This window comes from Hemitrygon akajei, chromosome 23, assembly GCF_048418815.1.
Source record: "Hemitrygon akajei chromosome 23, sHemAka1.3, whole genome shotgun sequence".
NCBI classification, from domain to species: domain Eukaryota; kingdom Metazoa; phylum Chordata; class Chondrichthyes; order Myliobatiformes; family Dasyatidae; genus Hemitrygon; species Hemitrygon akajei.
In genome coordinates, this window is record NC_133146.1 from 45,744,010 (window position 1) to 45,766,168 (window position 22,159).

Sequence of the window (22,159 nt, forward strand, 5' to 3'; positions counted from 1 at the left end):
TTTGCTCTTTACTTGTGGTGGTACGCAAATTAAGACCATAAGACCATGAGACCATAACACATAGAAGCAGAGTTAGGCCATTTGACCCATTGAGCCTGCTCCTCCATTCAATCATGACTGATCCTTTTTTCCCCATCTTCAGCCCCACTCACCGACCTTCTCCCATAACCTTTGATGCTGTGTCCAATCAAGAATCTATCAAGCTCTGCCTTAAATACACCCAATGACCTGGCCTCCACAGCTGCTTGTGGTAATAAATTCCACAAATTCACCACCCTCTGGCTAAAGAAATTTCTCAGCATCTCTGTTTTAAATGGATGCCTCTCTATCCTGAGGCTGTGTCCTCTTGTCCTAGACTCCCCCACCATGGGAAACATCCTTTCCAAATCTACTCTGTCTAGGCCTTTCAACATTCGATAGGTTTCAATGCATTCCCCCCCATCCTTCAAAATTCCAGCAAGTACAGACCCAGCATTATCAAACGTTCCTCATATAATAACCCTTTCATTCCCAGAATCATCTTTGTGAACCTCCTCCGAACCCACTCCAATGCCAGCACATCTTTTCTTAGATGAGGAGCCCAAAACCGTTCACAACAATCAAGGCGAGGCCTCATCAGTGCCTTATAAAGCCTCAGTATCACATCCCTGGTCTTGTATTCTAGACATTTTGAAATTAATGCTAACATTGTACTTGCCTTCCTCACCACCAACATTACTTTCAAGTTAACCTTTAGGGTATTCTGCACAAGGACACTCAACTCCCTTTGCATCTCAGATTTCTGGATTTTCTTCCCATTTATAAAATAGTCTGCACATTTATTTATACCACCAAAGTTCATGAACATGCATTTTCCAACATTATATTTCATTTGCCAATTCCTTGCCCATTCTCCGAATCTGTCTAAATCCTTCTGCAGCCTACTTGTTTCCTCAACACTACCTGCCCCTCTACCAGTCTTCATATCATCTGCAAACATGGCAACAAAGCCATCTATTTCATCATCTAAATAATTGATATACAGCATAAAAAGAAGCAGTCCCAACACCAACCCCTGCAGAATACCACTAGTCACTGGCAGCCAACCAGTAAAAGATCCTTTTATTCCTACTCACTTCCCCCTACCAATCAGCCAATGTTCTAATCATGCCAGTAACTTTCCTGTAATACCATGGCTAAGCAGCCTTATGAATGACTTTTTGAAGGCCTTTTGGAAGTCCAAATATACAACATCCACTGCATGCCCTTTATCTTTCCTACGTGTAATTTCCTCAAAGAATTCCAACAGGTTCAACAGGCAGAATTTTCCCTCAAGGAAACCATACTGACTTTGTCCTATCTTGTCCTGTGTCACCAAGTACTCCATAACCTCATCCTTAACAATTGACTCCAACATCTTTCCAATCACTGAGGTCAGGCTAACTGGTCTATGATTTTCTTTCTGCTGTTTTCCTCCTTTCTTAAAGAGTAGAGTGATATCTGCAATTTTCCAGTTGCCTGGCACTATGCCGGAGTCCAATAATTTTTGAAAGATCAGTACTAATGCCTCCACACTGCACATGCTCCAACCTTGTTAAGCAACTTCCTACGCAGAAGCTAACTGAAAGTTTCTGGAAATCTAAATAGTTCCCTGATCTATTTTGCACATTGCATCCTCAAAGATGGAACAGTTCAGCACTTGGGTGACTCTCAGAACCACCATGTAGCAGGCATCAGCTGAGCACAGATGCAGCAAAAGTATCAGGAGCGTAATATGGCTCCCACTTCTTTCCAGTTCCACTGACCCAAGTTTACTGCAAAGCCCATGTAGTTTTCAGTAATTACCTGTTTGGGGAGTTGTCAGTAACGGTGACTTGCAAACCCTGAACAGATTATTGAACTTTTCATTTAGTAGTGTGTCTAGTTTCTCTGCTTCATGCTTTTGATATTGACATAACCTCCATCTCCTGACAAATTTTCTTACCTCTCTTTTTATAATTGATCAGGAGGAGGGGAAAAAAGTCTACCTTACTTTTGCTTACCCCAAGGCTTTTGAAAGTGTATCAGTTACCAGTATAAAACCAATCCTTTAGTTTGGTACAGGCTTTTATGTGCTGCACACAATTCCCTATGACCGCTGACAGGCATAAGTAGGAGGTATCTATTACTCCTGCTGTTCACCCAAATTAGTTGATTACTGAAAAATGTTATGCATATTACTTCACCAATGTTGGGATAACACACAGAGAGATTAAACACTAATAGAAATGCAAGAAAATGTTTTACCCAATTTCAAAAATTTATTTAAATATATTCATAAATCTGTATTGTATTAAATTTATCAAGTCACCTGGTGTGGCCACTCCCCTTTATGCTTTGGTAAACTTTCTAGGCTGGAATGCTTTACAAATGAAATTTATTGTGGTCCTTAATTTCTCCATTTGCAATTACCACAAGCCATTTTCATTGTTATCTAACAAAGAATTTATTCTTGTTATTTGGTATTGTTTTTATGTTATTTTGTTTTAATCTACATACATAAATTAAAAATTAGCATTAATCATCTTCCTTCTATAAACAGTCCAGTTTAATTTTCAGATATCCTCCAAAATAAATCTTTTCAATATTTTATGCCAGAAAATCTTTGTACCTATATTTTGTCTGAGAATAATAGTTTTGATACATGTTCATCACACATTTCTCATCTATTTCTTCAACTGAGAACATTTTTGTGTAACTTTAGGAAGTATTAAACACAGAGAAAAAACAGTAATCAGGGTTTATTTCAGCAAAACTTCCACCAGAGCAGAGAATAATCTTAACTGGCCTAAGACTGTGTCAACTGAAAACAATCAATGTTTATGCCTTTTAAAAAGACAGGCCAAACCTCATGGAAATAGAACAATGCATTGTGTCTCATCAACTATGATACTCCTGCTCTCATTAACAGAGGGAGTATCTATGCCATTGAACTCTAAGCATGCAGGGTCAGAGACTTTCCAATACACTTATACAAACCAAATGAATAAATTGCTTAAGATTTTCTTCTTGGATGAACAGTATCAATTGCCATTAACACTTAACTTGCCTTTTACTTCTTGAAGATTCAAATACACTTCTGTTGAATTTATCTTTCTTTCCAATAAAAGACTCTTGGACAGGGATGCAAAAGTTCTTAAACATGACAATCAATACAGAAGAGAAAGAAAGAAATGCTGAGTGCACATTCACTGGTCCTTTTGTAGTTTGGACCATGAGAATAGACATTAGGACCCCAATGCTAAATTAAACTGTGCCAATTCATTGTAAAGTAGACAGTGCATCAATCTTGTGTGACCAGATCTTTTATCATGATTTCTATATACACCAGTTGATAGGCCCCGAGATGATTATGATCTCTGATATGGATGTATGTAGAATTGCACCCAAATCCTGTAAGTATTTTGCACTTTCCACAATGAAAAATATGATGCCTGAGATGAAGGCAAAGGGCAGGAAATACAGGCAGTCCCCTGGTTACGTACGAGTTCCATTCCTGAGTCTGTCTTTAAGTCGGATTTGTACGGAAGTCAGAACAAGTACATCCGGTATTATTTAGCGTCAGTTAGTCAAACGTTTGTCTTAGTATATAGTATACATTTTACCTTTCTATACATATAAAACACTTAAGAAACGTATGTATTCCAACAATTAAACCACTGTGTTGCTTAGTAATAATTGTAGCTTTAATCAGGGCAGCGCCTTTCACACGCTCCATTATGCCTTTATCCGTTTATCGACACCAGTTGATAGGCCCCGAGATGATTATGATCTCTGATATGGATGTATGTAGAATTGCACCCAAATCCTGTAAGTATTTTGCACTTTCCACAATGAAAAATATGATGCCTGAGATGAAGGCAAAGGGCAGGAAATACAGGCAGTCCCCGGGTTACATTTATTACTTTATCCGTTATCCTTTAAAATTGTTCCGACCATTGACCGACTGTAGCCTAACGCTTTTCCAATGACCAGTGGGGTTTCACCTCTTTCCAAACACTTTATTATTTCCACTTTATTTTCAATCGCGATCGCTTCCCATCAATGGAACAGAAACACTACAGGCGGCGGCTCCCGAGCTTTGCCGGCTCCCGAGGTCCGCTGGGTCCTAAGGACCACCGCATTGAGACAGGCTAAATGGGACAAGTGGGGGCTGTGCTGGGTTTGTGTATTTGATCCTCCACGATATTCCGCATGGGAATTTAAACTGGAGGTGGCAGTGTTTTTTTTTACGAGGTCGAGTTGTGAGCTCGACATCAGCCCAGCACGGATGGTACGGGAGTCACTGGATCAACATCAACCCGGTACGGGAACAGTCTATCACTGGATCGAACTCGTGAAACTCCATTCTCCAGCCCAACGCTGATCTCACTGCGCCACCAGACAACCGGAACGGTGGGGGGGGGGGGGCGCGGGGTCAGGGTGAATCTTACTAAGAAAAATTTAAGCCAAATACAAAGTTAAACACTCAACACAGTGTCAACGGCAACGACTTAAAATGGCAGATGGCATCGCAATCTGACTTAAAATGGTGGACAGCTTTCTCCTTCCTCAGTTCGTAAGTCGGACGTTCATAACTCAGGGACTACCTGTAGTGGATGGTGAACACAAAATGAGGGATGGCTTGCCAAGGAGACTAAATTGACGGGGGATGATTGAAAGAAATCATCTGTGGAGACTGGAGCTCAGGAAACAATACTTCTGTTCTTTCTGTTTCTGGGTATGTGTGCATAAGCCAAGTTATATTGGGGTTCTGGAACTAGGCAGGAGTAAGAGCACAGAACGGATAACCATTGAAGAGCAGGGCCAAGGATTTTGCCCACTGGACTAAAGATCTTTATTGGAGAGATAGAAGATAGGAAGAAACCTGCATACCAGCAAGAGATGGAAATTGGAAGTCCTATAGCCAGATATTCAAAGGGAAATGTATAATAGAGTAGACAATGTCAGGAGTTCAGACCAAAATCATAGATGCAATGTGAGAAGAAATTTAAAACTCTTTAACTTCACCTCCTATAACCTCCCAGCTTCTTACTTCATCCTCCCCTCACTCACCCACCTGGCTTCACCTATCCCCTTCTAACTTGTTCTCTTTTCCCCGCCCCACACCTTCTTCCAGTCCTGATGAAGAGCCCTGGCCCAAAACAGTGGCTGTGTATTCATTTCCATTGATGCAGCCTGACTTGCGGAGTTCCTGCAGCATTTTGTGAGTGTTGCTCAAAATGATGCGCAACAGGGACTAAATGGGAGGGGTAGGCTTGCCTTTATGTTCTTAACTTAATGGACGTAACACCATCTAGGATTATATATGGATGATGACAGGTGTTGTAACCAATAGCGGAAACAACTGAAGTAGAGGGAATGGGATATATATTAAGCCTTGGTTTATACCCTATCTTGAAATCTCTTTTGGCTGAAGTGCTGTTGAAGGTTTCTGTTATAAACTTTGTCCTCCTTTCACAACAGTTTTAACCTGATCCTTTTTTCAATATCTAGGTACATGGACTTAGCTAGGTGAAAAATGAAAAGAAAAAGGGCAGTGAAGTTGAAGCAACACCATATCACAATGTCAGAGCTGCAGTCCTCAGCTCACAAACCAATAGTGCTTGACATTTAGATTGCAATGAGCCAAGATCAGCACAAGTGGAGACAAAAGGCAAAATTGTACTGTAGCCTGGATAAGGCAGAAAGGATAGTGTAGATGTAAGCTTGCTAGATGCCTTAGACATAAAACATAGAACCTTGAACAGTACAGCACAGGAACAGGCCATTCAGCCCACAATACTAGGAAATAAGACCATAAGAAATATGAACAGATTTAGGCCCCTTAGCCCATGAAGTCTGCTCCACCATTTCACCATGGCTGACCTATTTTTCCTTTCAGCCCCAATCTCCTGCCTTCACACACTAACCCCCCCACCCACCCGCCAATATCCCTTCATGTCCTGACTAATCAAGAATGTATCAACCTATGCCTTAAAAATACATAAAGACTTGGTCGCAACAATGGTCTGTGGCAACAAATGCCACAGATTCACCACTCTCTGACAAAAGTCCCTCTCATCTCCATTCTGAAAGGATGCCCCTCTATTCTGAGGCTGCGTCGCTGGTCTTAGACTCTCCCACCATAGGAAACATCCTCCCCACATACACTTTATCAAGTCCCTTCACCATTTGATAGCTTTCAATTTTGTCACCCCTCGTTCTTTTGAACTCTAGTGATTACAGGCCCAGGGCTATCAAACATTTTTCATATGACAAGTCTTTTCATCCTGAAATCATTTTCATGAACCTCCTTTGAACCATCTCCAGTTTCAGCACATCCTTTCTATGATAAAGGGGCCAAAAACTGCTCACAATACTCCAAGTGAGTCCTCACCAGTGCTTTATAAAGTCTCGACATTACATCCTTGCTTTTATATTCTAGTCCTCTTGAAATGAATGCTAACATCATACTTGCCTTCCTCAACACACACAACCTGCAAATTAACCTTTAGGGAATCCTGCACAAATCCCTTTGTCCCTCAGATTTTTATATTTCGACTCCATTTTAAGTATAGTCAACCCTTTCATTTCTTCTACCAAAGTGCTTGGTCATACAATTCCTGACATGGTATTCCATCTGACACTTCATTTCTCATTCTCCTAATGTCTAGGTCCTTCTGTAGCCTCCTTATTTCCTCAAAACTACCTGCCCCTCCACCTATCTTCATATTGTTTGTAAACTTTGCAACAAAGCTATCAGTTCCATCATCCAAATCATTGACACATAATGTAAATAGAATCGGTCCCAACACAGACATCTATGTAACACTACTAGTCACTGGCAGCAAACCAGAAAAGACTCCCTTTATTCCTACTCTTTGCCTTCCGCCAATAAGCCTCTGCTTTATCCGTGCTATAACCTTTCCTGTAATACCATGGGCTCCTAGCTTGTTAAGCAGCCTCATGCTTGGCACTTTATTAAAGACCTTCTGAAAATCCAAGTACACAACATCTTACTTATTATTTCTTCAAAGAATTCCAACAGATTTGTCAGGCAAGATTTTCTCTTGAGGCAATCATGCCTACAACACCCTATTTTATCATGTACCTCCAAGTACTCTGAAACCACATCCTTACCAATTGACTCCAATATCTTCCCAATCACTGAGGTCAGATTAATTGACCTATAATTTACTTTCTTCTGCCTATCTCCCTTCTTGGAGTGACATCTGCAATTTTTCAGTCTTCTGGAACCATTCCAGAATCTCTCCAGCCACCTCTTTCAGAACCCTGGGGGTTACACCTTTTGGTCCAGTTGACTTATCTACCTTCAGATCTTTCAGTCTTCCAAGAACCTTCTCTCGAGTTATGGTAACTTCACACACTTCATGACCCCGATATCTGGAACTTCTACCGTACTGTTAGTGTCTTCCACAGTGAAGACTGATGCAAAATACTTATTCAGTTTGTCCGCTATTTTCTTGTTCCCCATGACTACCTCTCCAGCATCATTTTCCACTGGTCCAATATCCACACTCACATCTCTTTTACACTTTATGTATCAGAAGAAACTTTTGGTATCCTTTTTAATATTAATATTGTTAGCTAGCTTACTTTTGTATTCCAGCTTTACCTTCTTAAAGACTTTTTTTATTTGCCTTCTGTAGGTATTTAAAAGTTTCCCAATCCCCTAATTTCCCACTAATTTTTGCTCTATTATATGGCCTCCCTTTGGCTTTTATGTTGTCTTTGACTTCCCTTGTTAGCCATGGTTGTGTCATCTTGCCTTTTTCCTCTTTGGGTGTCTATCCTGTGCCTTCCAAACTGCTTCCAGAAATTCCAGCCATTGCTGCTCTGCCACCATCTGTGCCAGTGTTCTTTTCCAATCAATTCTGGCCAACTCCTCTCTTATGCCTTTGTAATATCCTTTACTCCATTGTAATACTGATTCGTCTGACTTTAGATTACATATTGTGCTGAATCAACTAAAAAACAAATCAAAAACACCTAAACACTAATCCCTCCTACCTGCACCATGTCCATATCTCTCCATCTTTCTTACATCCATATGCCTATCCAAATGTCTCTTAAAAGCCTGCAATCTATTTGCCTCTACCACCATACCAGGCAGCACATTCCAGGCATCCACGCCTCTCTGAGTGAAAAATGTACCCTTCACGTCCCTCTTGAACCTACCACTTCTCACTTTCAATGTCCAACTGTAGAGAATTCTAGTGATGATTTTGGTGGCCCAAGGCAAACAGACTGGCAGAAGTTCACAAAATATATCAAACAGTTCATAAATTGACTATCAAATTCACTGTATCTCTCCTTTGTGTCTTTCACTTAAAATTGTTATTGACTAATACTATCAGGAACACAAATCAACAACTTAAACAAGGATTCTAATTTGCCCAAACAGGATTTCAAGTCAAATATTGCTAGGTAATTTTTTGGACTGATTAGCAGCTCAGGAAAATAGAGATGAGGTGCAATATCAACGCATAGCTTCATTCACAAAGTGGTATTCTCAGCTAAGAAATTGTCACTAGAGCTAAAGAAAACTCTAAAATTAGAAATCATATGTTCTCAATTTTTGTATCATTACAGCTGAGTGTGGGGAAATAAGGAACAAGCAGCTGTCTTTTACAATGCTGAACTGCAGAGGCTGTCTTGTGCTAAACTACTAAGTCAGATATGTGAACCACAACATGAACTTGAAGGTTTCTCTCTCAACAGGAGTCTCCTTTGTTGGAATATTTTCAGGATTTACAAAAGCTCCCAAGATTACATATCAGACAGATATACTTGAAGGCTTCAAAATCTAAACCTGCCTATTCAGGGACATATATTCAATATCTTTAAAATGGCAAACAAGATCAGAGATCTTAAAAAGAAGCATCAACTCTATGGGAATAAAAAAGACTGGCAGAATTCTTTGACATGTTCTTATCTTTTGCATTGGTTACTATTGCTGGCAATAAAAGTGTCAACATCATTCTCCAGAGGAGAATGATATCATCACATTCAAAATCAACTCTCCAAAAACTCAAAAGAATATTTCTGTCTGACTTTGATTCATGGAAAGAAAAGCAATGAATTCATGACCCACTCACATTTAGAGACACTGAGACCTCACTGTTGGCAATATTGGAGAACAAATTTCAATAGTTGTTAATTGAAAAGGGACTGATATTACATATCCAAGCTTTACCTGCTTTTCCAATTAAAATCAGGACAGAATATCTGGAACTCAGTGAAATTGCAGTCAAAAACCTTATTGCCATTGGATTCTCAAACAAGGGAAAATCTGCCAAAGTTGGAAATCCAAGCAACACACACACAAAATGCTGGAGGAACTGAGAAAGCCAGGCAGCATCAATGGAAAAAAGTACAGTTGCCCGTAATGTCATCTGTACTGTTCCTCTATAGATACTGTCTGGCCTGCTGAGTTCCTCCAGCATTTCTTTGTGTATTGCCATTGGATTCTACACATTTTTGAGAAAGTACTGCATAGTACTTCTGGGGCATGGTAGAATAGCAGTTAGTGTAAAGCTTTACAGCACCAATATTTGGAGTTCAATTCCCACTATTGTGTATTTAATATTTCAGTAATATTGTAAATAGAGTATATTGTTTGATTAAGCATTCTTTGTTGTTTACATAATTCATTGCAGGCTATACATAAAAGTACAAAATCACATAGGACATGAAGCCATCATGTCACAAGTGCATGCTTCACTAAAGTAAAAATGAAATGAGATTACACTTGTTATTCCCAGCTCCATGTTTTTCTTTCAATTTGTTTTATATTTTGGACTTACAAAATGTAACATCCCTTGAACTCTACGATAGATTGAGAAGAAATGGCAATGGACAAAGCAGTGTGTGATGGGCTTTCCAAAAGACACATGAAATGATGACATCAGGTGCTATACTCACACATTATGATCCACATCATCCAGTGAAGCTTTTCTATGATGCCTTGACTTCTGGTATGGGTGCAGATGTCACATGTTATGAGGGATGGACATGAACGCCCAATAGCCTTTATATCACATTCCCTTTTCACTGTAGAGAAAAAATACACACAGATTGACAAAGAGCCCTTGAGTCTGGTTTAGATGTAAAATACTTCAACCAGTATGTATATAGGAGTGAGTTTACTCTCATTTCTGATCAACAACCACTAGTGCCCATTTTCAATCCACAGAAAGGTGCTCCACGAACAGCATTAGCAAGAATGCGGAGATGGGCTCTGTTTCTTGGAGGACACAATTACAAAATCAAATTCAAGAAGACCAATCATGGGAATGCTGATGGATTGTCCTGTTTACCGTTGGATAAGGAAATACCTGAAAAATTTACAGGAGAACATTTTTCTCCCTAATGCAAACCAGAAGTCTCCCTATTAAGGCAGAAATAATCCAAAGGGGAACCTGAAAAGTCTCCACACTCTGTCAGGTCTGAGAGATAAAATGTTGGAAGAGCTACATGTGGGTCATCTAAGTGTGGCAAAATGGAAGTGTTGGCTCAAAGCATTGTCTAGTGGCCTGGGATAGATCAGCAGATCAAGAAACTTTCCATGCACTGTTCAGACTGCCAGCACATCCAGAAGATGCCAGGGACTGGCATGCATTATCCTGGCAGAGGATGCATGTGGCTTTTGCCAGACCATTCATGGGCACAAATTTCTTGGTAGCGGTGGATTCAGCTACAAAGTGGCCAGAAGTGTTCCCAGTAGACTCCAGTGCAGCCTCACATGCTGTCCTGTGTTGAGAAGCCTCTTCTAAAGGACTGGTGTTCCTGAACACTTAGTCAATGACAATGAACCACTGTTTGCTGCAGAACCATTTCTGTCATTCCTGAAAATGAATTGAATAAGACATATAACCCACCTACAATGGCTTGTCAGAATGGTTTGTCCAGAGTCTAAGAACACACTACACTGATACTGAATCAGAAGCTCAGCAATTTCCTCCATGAATATTGCAGTTCAGCACACCCCACAACCAACAACTCACCAGCTATGCTGTTCCTGGGTCATCCCTTGTGCTCACGTATAGATTTCCTCAGAACCAATCTCGGAAGCAGTACGCAGGACCAACAGCTGGGGCAAACTGTGGGCTTCTCCAACAAGGGGGTTGGATGTTGCACTCCTGAACAAGCCGTCCTGGTGAGGGACTGCAGAGGTGATCAAACGTGGGTACTTCAACAGGACAGGACCACCCTCCTACAGGGATTGTTTTTGATATAATCTGGAGGTCACACTTCAATCAGACGAGGGCAGCAGAGTCAATTGCTTGAGAAGAAAGGTGTCCAGAGCTGTCAGAACCACTTCCTGAAATCCCAGAGTCAACTCCTGCAACTACCTTGGAGGAGGCCACTGAATTAGAAGATGTTTCACAGCCACAAGCCTCACCTGTCAAGCAGAGTGAGCACAATCCCCCTCCCACCCCACTGTCTGGAAAGACATTATCCCACAAGAGAAAGTAATCCTCCACAGCAATTAAATTTGGAGGACCGAATGGGACACTTTAAAATTTACTATACTCTTGATGTCTGTTTAGTAATATTACATCACATACAGTGTATATGGGTGCCTAGACAGCAACATATTTCATGTTAGAGTTGAGATGCATTCTATATTGAGTTGGAACTTATAGCTAAGCAGGGAGGAGTGTTCTGCATTTAGTACTTCATTAATATTTGAAGAATATTATAAATACATTGTTTGATTAAGTATTCTTTGTTTAAATAATTGACTACAGGTTATCTATAAAAGTAAGTGAATGGCATACATCATTTCTCCATCATAACATAAGTGTGTGCCTTACTAAATTAAAATTGAAACTCATCTACACACATTATTCCCTGCTCCATGTCTTTCTTTCAATTAGTTTTATGTTTCTGAGTTACAAAACATAAAACCTGCTATTTTTCTGAAACCAGTATGTTCTTTCTCCCTGTGACTATGTGGGTTTCCTCCAGGTGTTCCAGTTTCCTACACATTCCAAAGACGTGTACAAGTAAGAGGTGGGCTTGGTATAATGGCACCAGAAGCAAGGCAACATTTGAGGTCTGCACCAACGCATCCTCAGACCTTGTTGGTCATTGACGCAAACGACGTCTTTCACTGTACGTTTCGGTGATTCGATTTACAAGTGGCAAATGAAACTTAGCTTTTGAAAAAAAATTAACAATGACTACAATTAAAACCAAGTGCCAGAACCAAATCAGCTAAAATAGCCTTATTTAAAATTTATACCCAGAGCAGTTTGGATTGACACAGCAGGCTTTGAATTTTATGAGAACAGGGTGAGTGAAGATCTTTATCTATGATATGTAGATCTGGTATCATAACAAAAGCTTTATCTTTTTAATATTTATTTCTGTTTTGCCAATGAGCATATTCCACCCTGTGACACCCATGTGCCCAATTAACCTAGGAACCCATACATCTTTGGAATATGGGAGGAACCCAGAGCACCTGGATAAAATGCACAGTCACAGAGAATGTACAGATTCCCTACAGACAGTGGCAGGAATTGAACCCTAGTGGCTGACTGTGTAATAGGATTAGGCCAATTGTATTTCTACTATGCTGTCCCAAATCTGCAACTTACTTTGTAAAATCACTCTCTCCAACTATAAAAAATTGTTCATGTTCTCCTAAATTCTTTATTTCACAGAAAAATATGTTCTATTTTCATTATCTACGTTAAACAGGATAAGTTTAGGGTGATTCAATTTAACTACATCCCTATATTACTCTAGCATTTAATTTCAAGCGATAAGAAAAAGAAAAAAGAAAGTACGTATATTGGAACTTTAAAAAGATTTCCATGCTTGTTTGGAAATAATTTCTAGCATAACTGTAATTGTTTTTGTTGTTTGATATCTGAGTACATAACTCACATTCGGCTCAAGCTTGAACTGCAAAAAATTCACTTAATTAAGATTTAAAAGATTTCTTTCCATACATGTATGTGTGATAGAAGACTTTTTTGGTTGACAATAAAGTTACTAAGAAGTCCATGAGAAGCAGTGTGCATCCAGTCAATGGCAATTTGTGTTGTGAGAAAGCCTGTCATCTTTGCAAGCTAATTTCTAAGAAAGAAAGATTAACTTTAATTGTCACATGTACATTGAAACATACAGTGAAATGCGTTGTTTGCATCAATGACCAACACAGCCCAAGAATTGTGGTAAGGGCAGCCCACAGGTGCCTCCACACTTCCAGTCCCAACATAGCATCCCACAACTCACTAAACCTAATCTGAATTGTACAGTATGTTTTTGGAATATGAGGGAACACCTGATCACCCATATGGTCACAGGGAGAGTATCCAAACTCCTCACAAGCAGCCACAGGAATCGGTAATCACTGGTGCTATAAAGCATTGAGTTCACCACAACATTGTCATGCCCCCCTACAGGGCAAAAGAGATTGCAGATTTCTGCTTGGTGCTTCGGTGAACTTCCTCAGTTAACAGAACATAGCAGGGAGTAAAATTTCCTGTATTGGAATCCCAGAGACATCCAAAAAACAAAAGGTACATTTATTTCTAATGTGGCCTAAAATGCTTTTGCACCATCAGAATTTCTGGGCTCCCTTTCACCATCACCAGCCTAAAAGCTAAAAGTTGGAATGACAAAGGTTCAGTTGTAGGATCAAAATTAATTTTAACTGTTCAACAATGGAGTTGGATATCAGAAAAAAAAATCTATTCTAGAGTAGGATTTATGTCGATGAGAGAAAAATGTATATTCACCAATCACCATATATCCACCAGACATCTTTAAAATGTGTTTTGTTCGTCTCTTTTAGACATGGGTACTGATATGCGGAGGGCTTGGGTAAATACTAATTCTCTAAAATTGTTCTCAAAATTTTGGTGAACACTTTACATTCTGCTTCACATCTGTTGGTACTCAACAGATCACCGGATCAACTTTGCAACATCTGGTTTTTGACTTTTGCTACACAGCCTAGGGGGACAGTTGATATAATTTTCATCTGCAGAGTTTGACTCATAAGAGGAATGTTACCTTCCAGTATTGTTTGGGTTGGCTCACCATCTAAGGTCTATCTAAAACCGTCAGTAAGCTGTCATGAGGCTGACATTGCGTGATAGATTGAAACAAGGACCACACAGGAATAAACGTCAGCTATGAAGGGGGCTTTCCGTATTCGTTTCACGCTGCAGAATTTTTGTGAGTCATTGAAGCTGATTTAAAATGCAATTACAAATCAATAGAAATAGATTTCACAAAAATGCAGATTCCCAAGCATGAAAGCTGCCCTTTTCATAATTCTGAGGCCAATCAAAAATCAAGCTATGAATGAAATATTTATAATCTAAATCATGGATGGGAAAATTGGATGAAATCAACAAATACAGTAGAAATATTTTGGTTTAAATATTAAATTCTAGAAATCTTCAGGTAAGTTTCCTGGATGACTGAGTCTGGAATGCAATAATTCCAAAAAAAATCCAAAAACCTGCTGTACTCTATCCCCATGCTCAATTATTACCAACAACCACTGCAAATACTGCACTTTTAAATAACAATTATAATTAGGGAAATGGTCAAAATGTACATATTGAATTGCAGCTCATTGAGTTAGTGTAAGTGAACTTCAGGAAAATGAAAATGCTGGAAACCTGCATAAAGATAGAAAATGCTGGAAATGTTCAAATGGGACAGGCAGTATCTGTGAAAATAAAAACACAGTACAAGTTTCATCAGAATGAGTTGAATATTTCCAGGACCTGAAAATTTAACTCTTGTTCCTCCTTCCACTAAGGCAATGAAAGTATTGAAAGGATCAAATGCTGATTTAAAAAGATCATACTGCAGGTGCAGCACCTTCTATTTTTCTGTGCACAGAGAAAAGTCTTTTATCATATTGAATGGTAATCTCAAACCATTTTGTGATGTGATTCTTTGAATTTGGACATAATGATTGATGAAGCAAATCTAGAAGTTATCTTGTCTAAGAGTAGGATATAAATGCATAAAATAACTTTGCTTTGAACATTTGGAGCCTAAAATCATTCAGTTTCAAATATCACAGGGCACTGTTATGGAGTGGATCAAGGAAAACTCTCCTAGCTAATACAGGGTATCAATGAATTACTGTTACAAAATGCCCTTTTTGGACATTATCTTTAGTCTATTAAGGCTAATTTAAATAACCAGTATAGATTCTTTCTCCCTGCAGCCTACTTTGAAAAGTAATAAGAATCGTCAATACATTTGGATCACTTTTAATGTCTTCTGATTGACTCTATAAATAAGATGGCACAAGTCTGGAGTAGGAAAAAAATGGAAGTCCAAATCAGACATAAATGGAAAAGGGGTCTGAGAGTCAGGAACGTGGCTGGATGGACCCAAACGCAGGACGCAGATGCTAAAGTACTAGGGGGAGGACAGGATGGGGATGCCATGGCATTTAAGGGTAGAGCTGGGGTTCAGGTAGATAGAGTGTCGGGCAGGCAGAGCGGAGCAGGCTGCCGGAGTTCGAGTTCAGGTAGACAGGCTCCCGGGGTTCAGGCAGGCAGGCTCCCGGGGGTTCAGGCAGGCAGGCTCCCGGGGGTTCAGGCAGGCAGGCTCCCGGGGGTTCAGGCAGGCAGGCTCCCGGGGGTTCAGGCAGGCAGGCAGACAGGTCTAGGTGGCTAGATAAGCTGGTGGAGAGCCCTCCCTGGGCAGGCCACATATATCCCGGGTAGGGCCGCCTCCCAGGCAGAAACACCAGAGGCCTGGGCACAACGCGAACCCCTAGGCGGGTGCGGGGCACGATCCCAGAGTTTGGGTGGAAGAGGAGGACGAGGCAGAGGAGAGCCCTCCCTGGGCAGGCCGCATGTATCCTGGGTAGGGCCGCCTCCCAGGCGGAAACACTAGAGGCCTGGGCACGACACGGACCCCTAGGCTGGTGCGGGGCACAATCCCAGGGTTCGGGCGGAAGAGGAGGACAGGACAGAACCTCCGCCAGGCAGCGGCAGGTTGGTCGGATCCACCTGACGGAGGCAAGGGGTAGGAACGGGCATAGGTCTAGGGTGACCAACACAACAGCCATGATAGCAGGAAAATCAGGAAAGGCAGGCAGACAGCACAAACAACACAAACAAGCGGAGAAGCGGGACCAGCGCATCGGAAGAAAGGTGGGGGAGAGGACCAACCTGGCAGTACTGGTACAGGGCAGAGAAGCATGATGAGGAGTGGATCTGAACCCAGGCAGGATAACAGAATGCAGAGTTCAGAGCCAACTGGGAAACAGAACAGAACAACCACCCACCTGGTCCCAGTCCCAAGGCTCCTTATAAACACCTGCAGCTCAATGAGTCACAGGTGTGCCTCCTTGAGCCAGGAGGGTCCTAACTAGTTCATGGGTGATGGGAGGGGCAACTGCAGGACCTGGAGTCTGGAGCCCTCGGACCGGATCGAGACCTGGAACGCAGATTCCGGACCGGACCGGACCCTGACACTGAGAGACTGCAGGAATCTCTTTACAATAGCCTCAGCCTATTTAACAGTGGCTGATGCAGGTATGCCATTGTCCTCTGTGCTGCCAGACTGGATTATTATAAGCCCATTAAATTTATACAGCTTCATATTTTCGTTGTAAGGACCATTCTTGAAGGTGACACAAGTCATATCATTTGGATTTTGATGGAGCAATGTATTCGATAGTTTGTCTCAGATTCAATGCTAGGATCAGAATTAGATTTATTATCACTTCTGACATAACATAAAATCTGTTGTTTTACACCAGCAGTACAGTATAAAGACATTCATTTACCAAAACCTCCAAACTAAATATTCCAAAGAAATGGAGTAATGAGTTGAGGAACCATTCAGAAATATAATGGCAGAAGAGCAGAAGCTGTTCCCAAATTAATGAGTGGTTGCATCATGTCCTGGTGTGGAAACACAAATGCCCTTGAATGGAAAATCCTACATAAAGTAGTGAAGTCAGTATCAGAATCAGGTTTAATATCAGTGGCATATGTTATGAAATTTGTTGTTTTGCAGCAGTAGTACAATGCAATATATAATAATACAAAAAACGTGAATTACAGCAAAATATATACACTTCTGTATTCCATCCTGCTGGTAGCAATGAGAACAAGGCATGACCTGGGTGATGGTGGTCCTTAATGATCGTTACTGTCTTTCTGAGGCATCACTCCTTGAAGATCTTCTGGATACTACGGAGGCTATTGCCCTTGATGCAGTGGACTGAGTATACAGCTCTCTGTAACTTATTTTGGTTCAGTGCAATAGCACTTCCCCCCCCCCCCATACCAGATGGTGATACAGCCAGTTAAAATGCTCTCCATGGTACACCTGTAGAAATTTGTGGGTGTCTTTGGTGACATACCAAACCTTTTCAAACATGAAATACATCTGCTGTTGTGCCTTCTTTGTAACTGCATCGATTTGTTGAGTCCAGGATAGATCCTCAGAGATATTGACACCCAGGAACATAAAGTTGTTAATTCTTTATCTTCTGATCCCTTCATGAGGACAGGTTTGTGTTACCTCATGTGAAGTCAGCAATCAGTTCTTTGGTCTTACTATAGTTGACCAATTAGGTCAATTAATATAATTAGGGATAGTATCAGGTCCAAAGAAGAAACATATAAATTAGCAAAAAAAAGCGGCACACCTGAGGACTGGGAGAAATTCAGAGACCAGCAGAGGAGGACAAAGGACTTAATTAGGAAAGGGAAAAAAGATTATGAGAGAAAGCTGGCAGGGAACATAAAAACTGACTGTAAAAGCTTTTATAGATACGTGAAAAGAAAAAGATTGGTCAAGACAAATGTAGGTCCTTTACAGTCAGAAACAGATGAATTGATCATAGGGAACAAAGACATGGCAGACCAATTGAATAACTACTTTGGTTCTGTCTTCACTAAGGAGAACATAAATAATCTTCCGGAAATAGTAAGGGACCGAGGGTCTAGTGAGATGGAGGAACTGAGGGAAATACATGTTAGTAGGGAAGTGGTGTTAGGTAAATTAAAGGGATTAAAGGCAGATAAATCCCCAGGGCCAGATGGTCAGCATCCCAGAGTGCTTAAGGAAGTAGCCCAAGAAATAGTGGATGCATTAGTGATAATTTTTCAAAACTCCTTAGATTCTGGATTAGTTCCTGAGGAACTAATGTAACCTCTACTTTTTAAAAAAACCGGGGAATTATAAACCGGTTAGTCTGACATCGGTGGTGGGGAAAATGCTAGAGTCGGTTATCAAAGATGTGATAACAGCACATTTGGAAAGAGGTGAAATCATCGGACAAAGTCAGCATGGATTTGTGAAAGGAAAATCATGTCTGACGAATCTTATAGAATTTTTTGAAGATGTAACTAGTAGAGTGGATGGGGAGAGCCAGTGGATGTGGTATATTTAGATTTTCAAAAGGCTTTTGACAAGGTCCCACACAGGAGATTAGTGTGCAAACTTAAAGCACATGGTATTGGGGGTATGGTATTGATGTGGATAGAGAATTGGTTGGCAGACAGGAAGCAAAGAGTGGGAGTAAACGGGACCTTTTCAGAATGGCAGGCAGTGACTAGTGGGGTACCGCAAGGCTCAGTGCTGGGACCCCAGTTGTTTACAATATATATTAATGATTTAGACGAGGGAATTAAATGCAGCATCTCCAAGTTTGTGGATGACACGAAGCTGGGCGGCGATGTTAGCTGTGAGGAGGATACTAAGAGGATGCAGGGTGACTTGGATAGGTTAGGTGAGTGGGCAAATTCATGGCAGATGCAATTTAATGTGGATAAATGTGAGGTTATCCACTTTGGTTGCAAGAACAGGAAAACAGATTATTATCTGAACAGTGGCTGATTAGGAAAAGGGGAGATGCAACGAGATATGGGTGTCATTGTACACCAGTCATTGAAGGTGGGCATGCAGGTACAGCAGGCGGTGAAAAAGGCAAATGGTATGTTGGCATTCATAGCAAAAGGATTTGAGTACAGGAGCAGGGAGGTTCTACTGCAGTTGTACAAGGCCTTGGTGAGACCGCACCTAGAATATTGTGTGCAGTTTTGGTCCCCTAATCTGAGGAAAGACATTCTTGCCATAGAGGGAGTACAGAGAAGGTTCACCAGATTGATTCCTGGGATGGTAGGACTTTCATATGAAGAAAGACTGGATCGACTAGGCTTATACTCACTGGAATTTAGAAGATTGAGGGGGGATCTTATTGAAACGTATAAAATTCTAAAGGGATTGGACAGGCTAGATGCAGGAAGATTGTTTCCGATGTTGGGGAAGTCCAGAATGAGGGGTCACAGTTTAAGGATAAAGGGGAAGCCTTTTAGGACTGAGATGAGGAAAAACTTCTTCACACAGAGAGTGGTGAATCTGTGGAATTCTCTGCCACAGGAAACAGTTGAGGCTGGTTCATTGGCTATATTTAAGAGGAAATTAGATATGGCCCTTGTGGCTAAAGGGATCACGGGGTATGGAGAGAAAGCGGGTACAGGGTTCTGAATTGGATGATCAGCCATGATCATACTGAATGGCGGTGCAGGCTCGAAGGGCCGAATGGCCTACTCCTGCACCTATTTTCTATGTTTCTATGTTTGAGTGCAAGGTAGTTGCAGTGACACCACTCATCTAGCTGATAAATCTTACTCCCGTGTGCCCTCTCATCACTTTCTGAAATTCTGCCAACAATAATTCTATTATCAGCAAATTTATAGATGGCATTTGAGCTGTGCCTAGCTACACAATCAGTGGTGTAGAGAGAATAGAGCAGTGGACTAAGTACACATCCCTGAGGTGTGTCTGTGTTGATTGTCAGTGAGGTAGAAATGTTATTTCCAATCTGCACAGATTGTGGTCTTCCAGTTAGGAAGTTGAGCTTCCAGTTACAGAAGGAGGTACGAAGGCCTAGGTGCTGGAGCTTTTCGATCAGAACTGTTGGAATGATTGTGTTAAATGCTGAGCTGTAATCAATGAACAGCATCCTGACATTTGTATTGTCCAGATGATCCAAGACTGCCAAGAAGAGCCAATGACATCACAATAGGCATAATCCATCATGGGTAAAGTCACCACTGAGCACATCTACACAGAGCACTGTTGCAGGAAAGCAGCATCCATCATCAAGGACTCCACCATCAAGGCCATGCTCACTTCTTGCTGCTGCCATTAGGTGAAGGGACATGAGCCTCAGGACCTGCTACACCAGGTTCAGGAACAATCATTACCCCTCAACCATCAGGGTCTTGAACCAGAGGGGACAACTTCACTCAACTTCACTTGCCCCATCACCAAACTGTTCCCATAACCTATGGATTCACTTTCAAGGACTCTTCATCTCAAGCTTTCAATATGTATTGTTTATTTATTTATTCTCTTTCATATTTACACAGTTTGCTATCCATTGCACATTAGTTGTTTGTCTATCCCGATGGGTGCAATCTTTCACTGACTTTATTGTGATTTTTCAATTTAGTTGTATGCCCACAAGAAAACAAATCTCACCATTGTACATCGTGACATAGATGTACTTTGATACTAAATTTACTTAGAATTTTGAGTTAATTTCAGCCAGAACCTTATGAAGCACTTCATTATGGTGGAGGTGTGTGGTACTAGTCAATAGTCATTGAGTCATCTCACCTAGCTCTGTTTGAGGTCTGCTACCCCTTTAGATAGATAGATAGATAGATAGATAGATACTTTATTCATCCCCATGGGGAAATTCAACATTTTTTCCAATGTCCCATACACTTGTTGTAGCAAAAACTCATTACATACAATACTTAACTCAGTAATAATATGATATGCATCTAAATCACTAACTCAAAAAGCATTAATAATAGCTTTAAAAAAAAAAGTTCTTAAGTCCTGGCAGTTGAATTGTAAAGCCTAATGGCATTGGGGAGTATTGACCTCTTCATCCTGTCTGAGGAGCATTGCATCGACAGTAACCTGTCGCTGAAACTGCTTCTCTGTCTCTGGATGGTGCAATGTAGAGGATGTTCAGGGTCAGTGCATCTCCTCACTGATGATCACCACAGATGCCCCACCAGACTGTGTGCTTAGTCCTCTGTTCTACCTTCTCTACAAATGGAGTTTTTTACTCCCCTGCAAAGCATACATTTACACATTATTAATTTTCAAAACTTTTTGCTCACAGTATTGTTGGAAATGCAAGTAAAAGAAAGATTTATTTAGGACAAAAATAAAGGAGATAGAGAAAGGAAAAATAAATATGAAAAAGAAGCTGACAGTCATTAAGATGTCATCAAGAATTGTAATATTGCTAATTATTTTCTAATTCAGAGTTTTAATAAAGGCTTAATACAAAATATGTCTTTTGGTTAACAAACTAAAATTATATCTTCAGGCCTATTATATTTTCCAGAATATTTTGGCATATTTTTGTACTTTTTCAAAATATGTTGCACCAATATATTATCTGAAGGAATACCTTTTTTTAAGTATCTTTCTATTCAATTGATTTCCTGAAAAGTCCAGCCATAAAGAAAGAGACTTCTGTAAGGATCTATGAACATCCATTACATTAGCTTCTGCTATGCCTCATACAGAGGTTATGGTAAATATTGGGGTTTCTCATCAGTGATTGTAGTTGACAATTTCACTGTATAATTTCAGTTAAGGTTTTGGACCATTCTTGAATGTATCTACACTAAGTCACAAGTTTCAATAAACACTAATAAGTCATTGGTTAATTAACTAAAATAATGTTTACTGGTTTTTTTAATCTGTTTCAGTTAGTTTCAGATAAACTGTGCATTCCAAATATTTTTACAGTTTACATTACAAAAGCTATGGATCACCATATATTTGGACTTATTCAGCGTGTCCGACTGAAATTGACTGAAATGTCCCATTATGGATACACTACAATAGAGAGAGAGGGAAAGAGAGAGATGAAAATGCTGATTGGTTTGTCAAGTTAGAGGAGAATACCAATGATTACTACTGAATTTTTAATCCACTTTAAAACCATTACAACTTACGGGAGAAATTCACTAATTTTTATGTGAGATAAAATGCAATATGGCGTGTTGTCAATAAAAACAAATTTCAACAGCAGAGTGCTAACATGTTGAATGTCAAGTATTAGTAACGAGGATGAATGTCAAGCCAT